General features: G+C 37.9%; 1 pseudogene; it reads left to right on the top strand.

Moving 5' to 3' along the window:
* The first annotated feature begins 1,063 nt into the window (after positions 1 to 1,063).
* LOC118993960 (olfactory receptor 1094-like) lies at positions 1,064 to 2,042 on the top strand (annotated as a pseudogene).
* The last annotated feature ends 4,912 nt before the right edge of the window (positions 2,043 to 6,954 follow it).

Below are 6,954 nucleotides of genomic sequence, written 5' to 3' on the forward strand. Positions count from 1 at the left end.
CTTTTTCACATTTCGCTGAAGGACAATTGGTCTGGAGGAAAAGGGCAATACACTAGACATAAAACACTACCTTGTGTCTCTTATGGTAATTTTACTCTTTTAACCATCGCTTTTATAAATGTTGTAAGGTATTATTAGGTAATTGTTCTTTTATAATAATATTAGTGACTCCTTAAGAAACTAATATATGGAAACCATCAGGATTTATTTTTGACATACATAAGCCTGAAAAGTACACCCAAGGATTTTATAAGGTTCATGAGTATATAAATAGAAAGATATCTTACACTGGCATTAACTTAAATTGGAAAACCCTCGACAATATAATAAACTGTGCAGGCCTAAATGGACAATGTGCTGATAGGTGTATCAAGAAAGAAAACTGAACAACCAAACCAAACCAATGTTCTGTTATGACTTGTGTACAAGGTGTCTCTCCCAGTGTCAGGAAGTAGTGGTGGAAAAAGACTCCAACCCAAAAGAGGATATACATGGTTTGGTGGGGAAAGGCTGCCCCATGTGTCAAGTTGAAATGTAATGGTAACATAGCTCATTTTCTAGTCATCTGGGAATAATCCAAAGGAATTTCACATTTTTCTCAGTTAAATACAATACAATTCCAATTTATAAACAATCTTGTAAGGCAAGTGCAGTTGCTTTCATTTTAACAATTGGAAGTGTTAACCAAAGGCATCTCATGCACAATGTAGGAAATCTAGAGTTCTTATTCAGATGTGTCCTTTCTATTATGATTTTGAATAAAAACTTCTATATTTGATCATCTTTGCGAATGTTAAAAGGATGCGATATGAAAGTAGGTGGGAGTACATTTGACAAAAAATAAATAGGAAAGTAAAGCACATAAGTTGAGATCTTTAAAAATATGACAAATTTAGCCAGTCATTTAACCAAAATTTCTTTAATTTAACAGGGTAATGCATTCATTGGCCCCAACTTCTTCACCACTTCTTATTCCCTCAGCACCAAGGATTTGGTAGGCCCTTTAAGAAAAAAATCAAGGGGATAAAATACGGTAGATGCTATTTTAACAATACTGCTTTATAATCTATCAATAAAACTAAAATGTCACAGTTGACCTCAAACTTTGATTTATACAAAATACAGATTGAAAATGGGACTGAAATCATTATGTTTATATTGATGGGATTCACAGGTGGTTTTGAAGGTGCAAGTCTTTCTGTTTTTACTATTTCTAGCTATCTATCTTTTCACTCTGATAGGAAACTTGGGAATGGTCTTATTGATCACTCTGGATTCTCGGCTGCACAACCCTATGTACTATTTTCTGAATGTGGTGTCGACCTTAGANTTGGTCAACTTCCTGAACGAGAACAAAGCTATTTCTTATCTTGGGTGTGTAGCACAAATGTTTCTCTTTGTTACACTTGGGACCACAGAATGCTTCCTCTTGGCTGCAATGGCATATGATCGCTATGTGGCAATCTACAACCCTCTCCTGTACTCAGTGAGCATGTCACCCAGAGTCTATGTGCCACTCATCATTGCTTCCTACATCGGTGGCATTTTGCATGCTTGTGTGCACAAAATAGCCACATTTAGCCTATCCTTCTGTGCCTCCAAGGAAATCAGACAGGCATGTCTTTTGTGATGTCCCTCCTCTCCTTGCTATTTCCTGCTCTGACACTCACATAAACCAGCTTCTACTCTTCTACTTTGTGGACTCCATTGAGATCTTCACTCTCCTGATTGTCCTGATCTCCTATGGCTTCATTCTGTTGGCCATTCTGAGGACGAGTTCTGCTGAGGGGAGGAGAAAAGTCTTCTCTACATGTGGCTCTCACTTAACAGGAGTGTCCATTTATCATGGAACCATCCTGTTCATGTATGTGAGACCGAGTTCCAGCTATGCCTTGGAACATGACATGATTGTGTCGACGTTTTACACCATTGTGATCCCCATGCTGAATCCCATCATCTATAGTCTGAGGAACAAAGATGTGAAAGAAGCAATGAAAAGAGTGTTTGGGAAATTTGTGTTTACCAATAAAGTATCTTTTTAAAGTTAAGAAAGAATTAAAAAATTAGAGGTATGTTCTATGCCTCAATATTAAAATGATGTGATGACCATGTTTTCTTTTCCTGTCAGAATGGCTATCATCAATAAGTCAACAAATGATTGTTTGCTAAGATGAGGAGAAAAGGAAACCCTCGTGCACTATGGGTGGGAATGCAGGATGGTGCAGCCACGGTGGAAACTGGTATGGAGTGAATAAAAAATGTAAAGCGGAGCCCTGACCACTGTGCCTCATTTAGTTGGGCATCACCCCACAGACTGAATTGTCTCCAGTTAGGTTCACTATCAGGGCACATGACTGAGTGGTGGGTTCCATCCCCCAACTGGGCATGTAAAGGAAGCAACTAACATATCTAAGTTTCTCTTTTGAATCAATGTTTTTTTTACTTCCTCTCTCACTCCCTTCCCACTCTCCAAAAAAAAAATAATAAATCAATAAAATATTTTAAAAGTCTAGCTTACAAACATTTAAAAATAGTACTGCATGAAAAAGCAAGAATAAATGGTGATTGAAGGAGACATAATTTGGGGTGGTGAACAAACAATACAATTTACAGATGATGTAGTGTAGATCTGTACCCCTCAAACCTATGCAATTTTCTTAAACAATGTCAGCCAATTAATTCAATCAAAACATACATCAAAAATGTAAAAACTTGAAAAATATTTTACAAATATAAAAATGGAACTGCCTTAAGACCCAGTGATTCCACTTCTGGAAATATATCTGGGAAAAACTAAAATGATAATTTGAGAAAATATATGAACCTTTATGTTTATTGCAGAGGTAATTAACAACCAAGATTTGGAACAGCCAAAGTGCTTATTGGTAATTAAGTGGATAAAAACGTTCTTGTAGTTTACACAAGTGAATACCATTCAACCATAAAAGTGAAAGAAATCTTACTTTTTGCGACGGATGGATGGGTGTAGAGGGTATTATGCTAAGTGAAATAAGCCAATCAGAGAAAGACAAGTGCCATATGATTTCACTTTTATCTGGAATCTAATGAACAGAATAAGGGAACAAACAAAATAGAAACAGATTCATAGACAAAGACAACAGACTGACAGTTGTCTGAGGAGAGAGAGTTTGGGGGAATGGGTGGAAAAAGCGAAGAGATTAATCAGTACAAATTAGTAGTTACAGGGTAGCCACAGAAATGTGGATTACAGCATAGGAACTATGAGGTCTGTCCAGAAACTATCCATCCATGCAAAGTGAAAAATAGAGACATTTACAGTACAAGATTCAATATACAAGAAACATTGTATGTAGGACAATGACACTTACTGCCCTTCAAACTAGGAACCTTGGGACCTCACACAGTTCTCCTAATCAACATCGGATGTCCCTTCTTATATTCAAAATCTCATCGATGGTCTCAAAACTCTTCCCTTTCAAAGGTAATTTTAATTTTAATACAGGGTGGTGAATGTGAGTGATAGGGTTGAGTCATCTGTGCAATTGATTTTTTGAAAAAAAGAAACTCTGTATGATACATGATAAATGAAGAGGAACATTGTCATAATGAAGCTGCAAACACCAGTTGCCGATAATGGTAGCCATTTTCATCATATTGTATCTCTCAACCAATGAGGTACTTTCATGTAGTACTATTTACTAATTGTTTGGCCTTCAGGGGTATACTCATGAGGGAAAACTCCTTCAAATTCAAAAATCACAGTTAGCATAGTCTAGATATTGCTAAAATTTTGGTGCTCCCTTTTCAGCCATGGAGAGCCAAGAGAATTCCATTGAGATAGTTGGTCCTTTGTGTTTGGATCACAGCCATAAATCCAAGACTCATCTGTGCTTATGCTTTTCTTGAGGAAATCTGGTTCATTGGTAGTGGTTTCAATCAAGTCATCAGCAACTTCAGCACGATGTTCCTTTTCTTTTGGTAGCAGAAGCCATGGAACAACTTTTACCACCACATATTTCATGCCAACATCTTGTGTGAATATCTCAAACACAGTAGTTTTCTCTAATCCACAAGTCATTTTCTATTTCTTGCACTCTAAGTTGCTGATCTTTGTTGATTGTGGCCCATAAACATTGAACATTTCAGGTGTTGCACTTGTTGCAGGACTTCCAGAACATGGGTCACTTTCAACAGATACTCAAACATCATTGAATCATTTCGGCCACACTTTCATTTGTGCAGCAGTCATTACATCCTCCCCAAAACCCTTCTGAATCAGCTGAGTACTTTTTGCATGGGAATGCTCAAGCTTAACACAATATTTGATGCAGATTTGTTGCTGTGCTCACTCAGTCACTTTGAATGAGATGGCCACACAGAACACATGCTCACTCAATGATGTCTACAACACCCACTGACTAGTACAGTAAAGTCATGATTCTTCACACATATACCTTCCCATCCAATCTCCTTGGCTGCCCCGTTACATCGATGTTGGAAAGCATTCTTGTTACTGTTAGTAACAATGGCTGGAGTTTTTCCAGACAGACTTCAAACAGTCAATGACATTGAGAAACATACTTGTAGAGTCAGGTGGGTACATGAAGAAGTGAGGGGACCACTCAGAAGTGCATGATTGCCTAATCACTTAACTGTCCATCTGAAACTACAGCAGAATAATCTTAAGTACAAATGATAATTGAAAATTAAAGAAAAAGAAAGAAAACTTTGGGAGAAAAATTATAATATAACAAGAGAAAGAGAACTCACTAAGAAGAGACACTTTTAGGATGGAAATAGGTGAATAGCAGTGCGGAGAAAATCCAAACAGGAGAAAATAAATGTAGAGAAATTATTGGGGTGAATATATTGTGAAAAGAGATGCTTTTTAAATTTTTTATCTATTTTTTTATTTAATTCTTGTTCAAGTACAGCTTTCTGTCTTATAGTACCAGCCCTGCCCACCCCCCACCTCGTGCTTCCCACCTCCCTCCCATTTCCACCTACCACTTTAATTATTGTCCATGGGTCCTTTATATTTGTTCATGTGAGTCAATCCCATTTTCCCCTATGATTCTCTCCCCTCCCGCCTCTGGACCCTGTCAGCCTGTTCCGTATTTGAGTGTCATTGGTCATATTTTGCTTGCTTGTTTGTTTTGTTGTTTAGATTCCAGTTAAAGGTGATATCATATGGTATTTGTCTTTCACCACCTGGCTTATTTCGCTCAGCATAATGCTTTCCAGTTCAATCCATGATGTTGCAAAGGGTAGGAATTCCTTCTTCCTTTCTGCGGCATAGAAATCCATTGTGTAAATGTACCATAGCTTTTTGATCCACTCATTTAACGAAGGGCATCTAGGTTGCTTCCAACTCTTGGCTATTGTAAATTGTGCTGCTATGAACATCAGGGTGCATAGGTTCTTTTGGATTGGTGTTTCAGGGTTCTTAGGATATACTCCTAGCAGTGGAATTGCTGGGTCAAAAGACACATCCATTTTTAGTTTTCTTAGAAAATTCCATACTGCTTTCCATAGTGGTTGTACCAGTCTGCGATCCCACCAACAGTGAACTAGGGTCCCCTTTTCCCCCGCAACCTCTCCAGAACTTGTTGTTTCTTTCTTTGTTTATGATAGCCATTCTGACTGGTGTTAAGTGGTAGCTCATTGTGATTTTAATTTGCATCTCTCTGATAGCTAGCAATATCCAGCATCTTTTCATGTGTTTCTGGATCCTCTGTATGTCCTCCTTGGAGAAGTGTCTGTTCAAGTCCTTTGCTCATTTTTTATATGGGTTGCTTGTCTTCTTTGAGTGGAGTTGAGTGAGTTCTTTGTATATTTTGGAGATTAAGCCTTTCTCTGAGGTATCATTGGCAAATATGTTTTCCCAAGCTGTTGCTTCTCTTTTTATCTTGATACTGTTTTCGTTGGCCATGCAGATCCCATTTGTTTATTCTTTCCTTTATATCCCTTGCTCTAGGAGATGTATCAGTAAAAATATTGCTGCGTGGAATATCTGAGATTTTCCTGCCAATGCTCTCTTCTAGGGCTTTAATGGTGTCACAGCTGATATTTAAGTCTTTTATCCACCTTGAATTTATTTTGGTGAATGGTGTAAGCTGGTGCTGAAGTTTCATTTTTTTGCATGTAGCTGTCCAGTTCTCCCAACACCATTTGTTGAAAAGGCTATCTTTACTCCATTTTATGTCACTGCCACCTTTGTCAAATATTAATTGAGTGTAGAGAGTTGGGTTTATTTCTGGGCTCTCTGTTCTATTCCATTGGTCTATGTGCCTGTTTTCATGCCAGTACCAGTCTGTTTTGATTACAGTGGCCTTGTAATACAGTTTGATGAGATGTTTTGTGTTTGTCCTGTTAAGGTCTTATTGAAATTTAATGATTTTACTTTAGAGAAATAGTGTTAGTCGTCTATGGTCTAGGGAGATTCTATTTTGCTGAAATTCAAAAGGTTTTCACAAAGAGATTAATAATAACATTAGTAATATTGGTAACTATAGTAATCACTAAAACAAAAGGAAAGAATAAAGGAAAACAGAAGGGAAGAAGAAGGGACAACTGCCACTTAAAATTGCTCTTGAAGCATACATGCAGTTTCAATGACAAAGATGTCTGTGGGAAGCAGTGTTGAACATGAACACAACAGGCACGCTTTTCTGTATCTTGGTTCCCGAGCACGAGGACTGAGGAGAGGGAGCATCTGCACAGGCATCACAGGGTAGGAGGGGTCAGAGTAATACAGAACCACAGCTGGGTCAGCACCACGCCTATGAGAAAAAGCATCGAGATGAGCAGGGCTCAGTTGTGGGAAGAGTTCGAATTGCAAGCCGGGTGTGCCTTACCCTCTAATTGTGCTTGTCTTTTGTCATGTTTGACTTTAAGTATGATCTTTATAAACGTTCATGCCTACTCTCTGTATGTTGTGAGAAATGCAAGAATGCATTTTGTTTGTGCTTT

The sequence above is a fragment of the Sturnira hondurensis genome, unplaced genomic scaffold, assembly GCF_014824575.4.
Source record: "Sturnira hondurensis isolate 20B ecotype Veracruz unplaced genomic scaffold, ASM1482457v3 Scaffold0008964, whole genome shotgun sequence".
In the NCBI taxonomy this organism is placed as follows: domain Eukaryota; kingdom Metazoa; phylum Chordata; class Mammalia; order Chiroptera; family Phyllostomidae; genus Sturnira; species Sturnira hondurensis.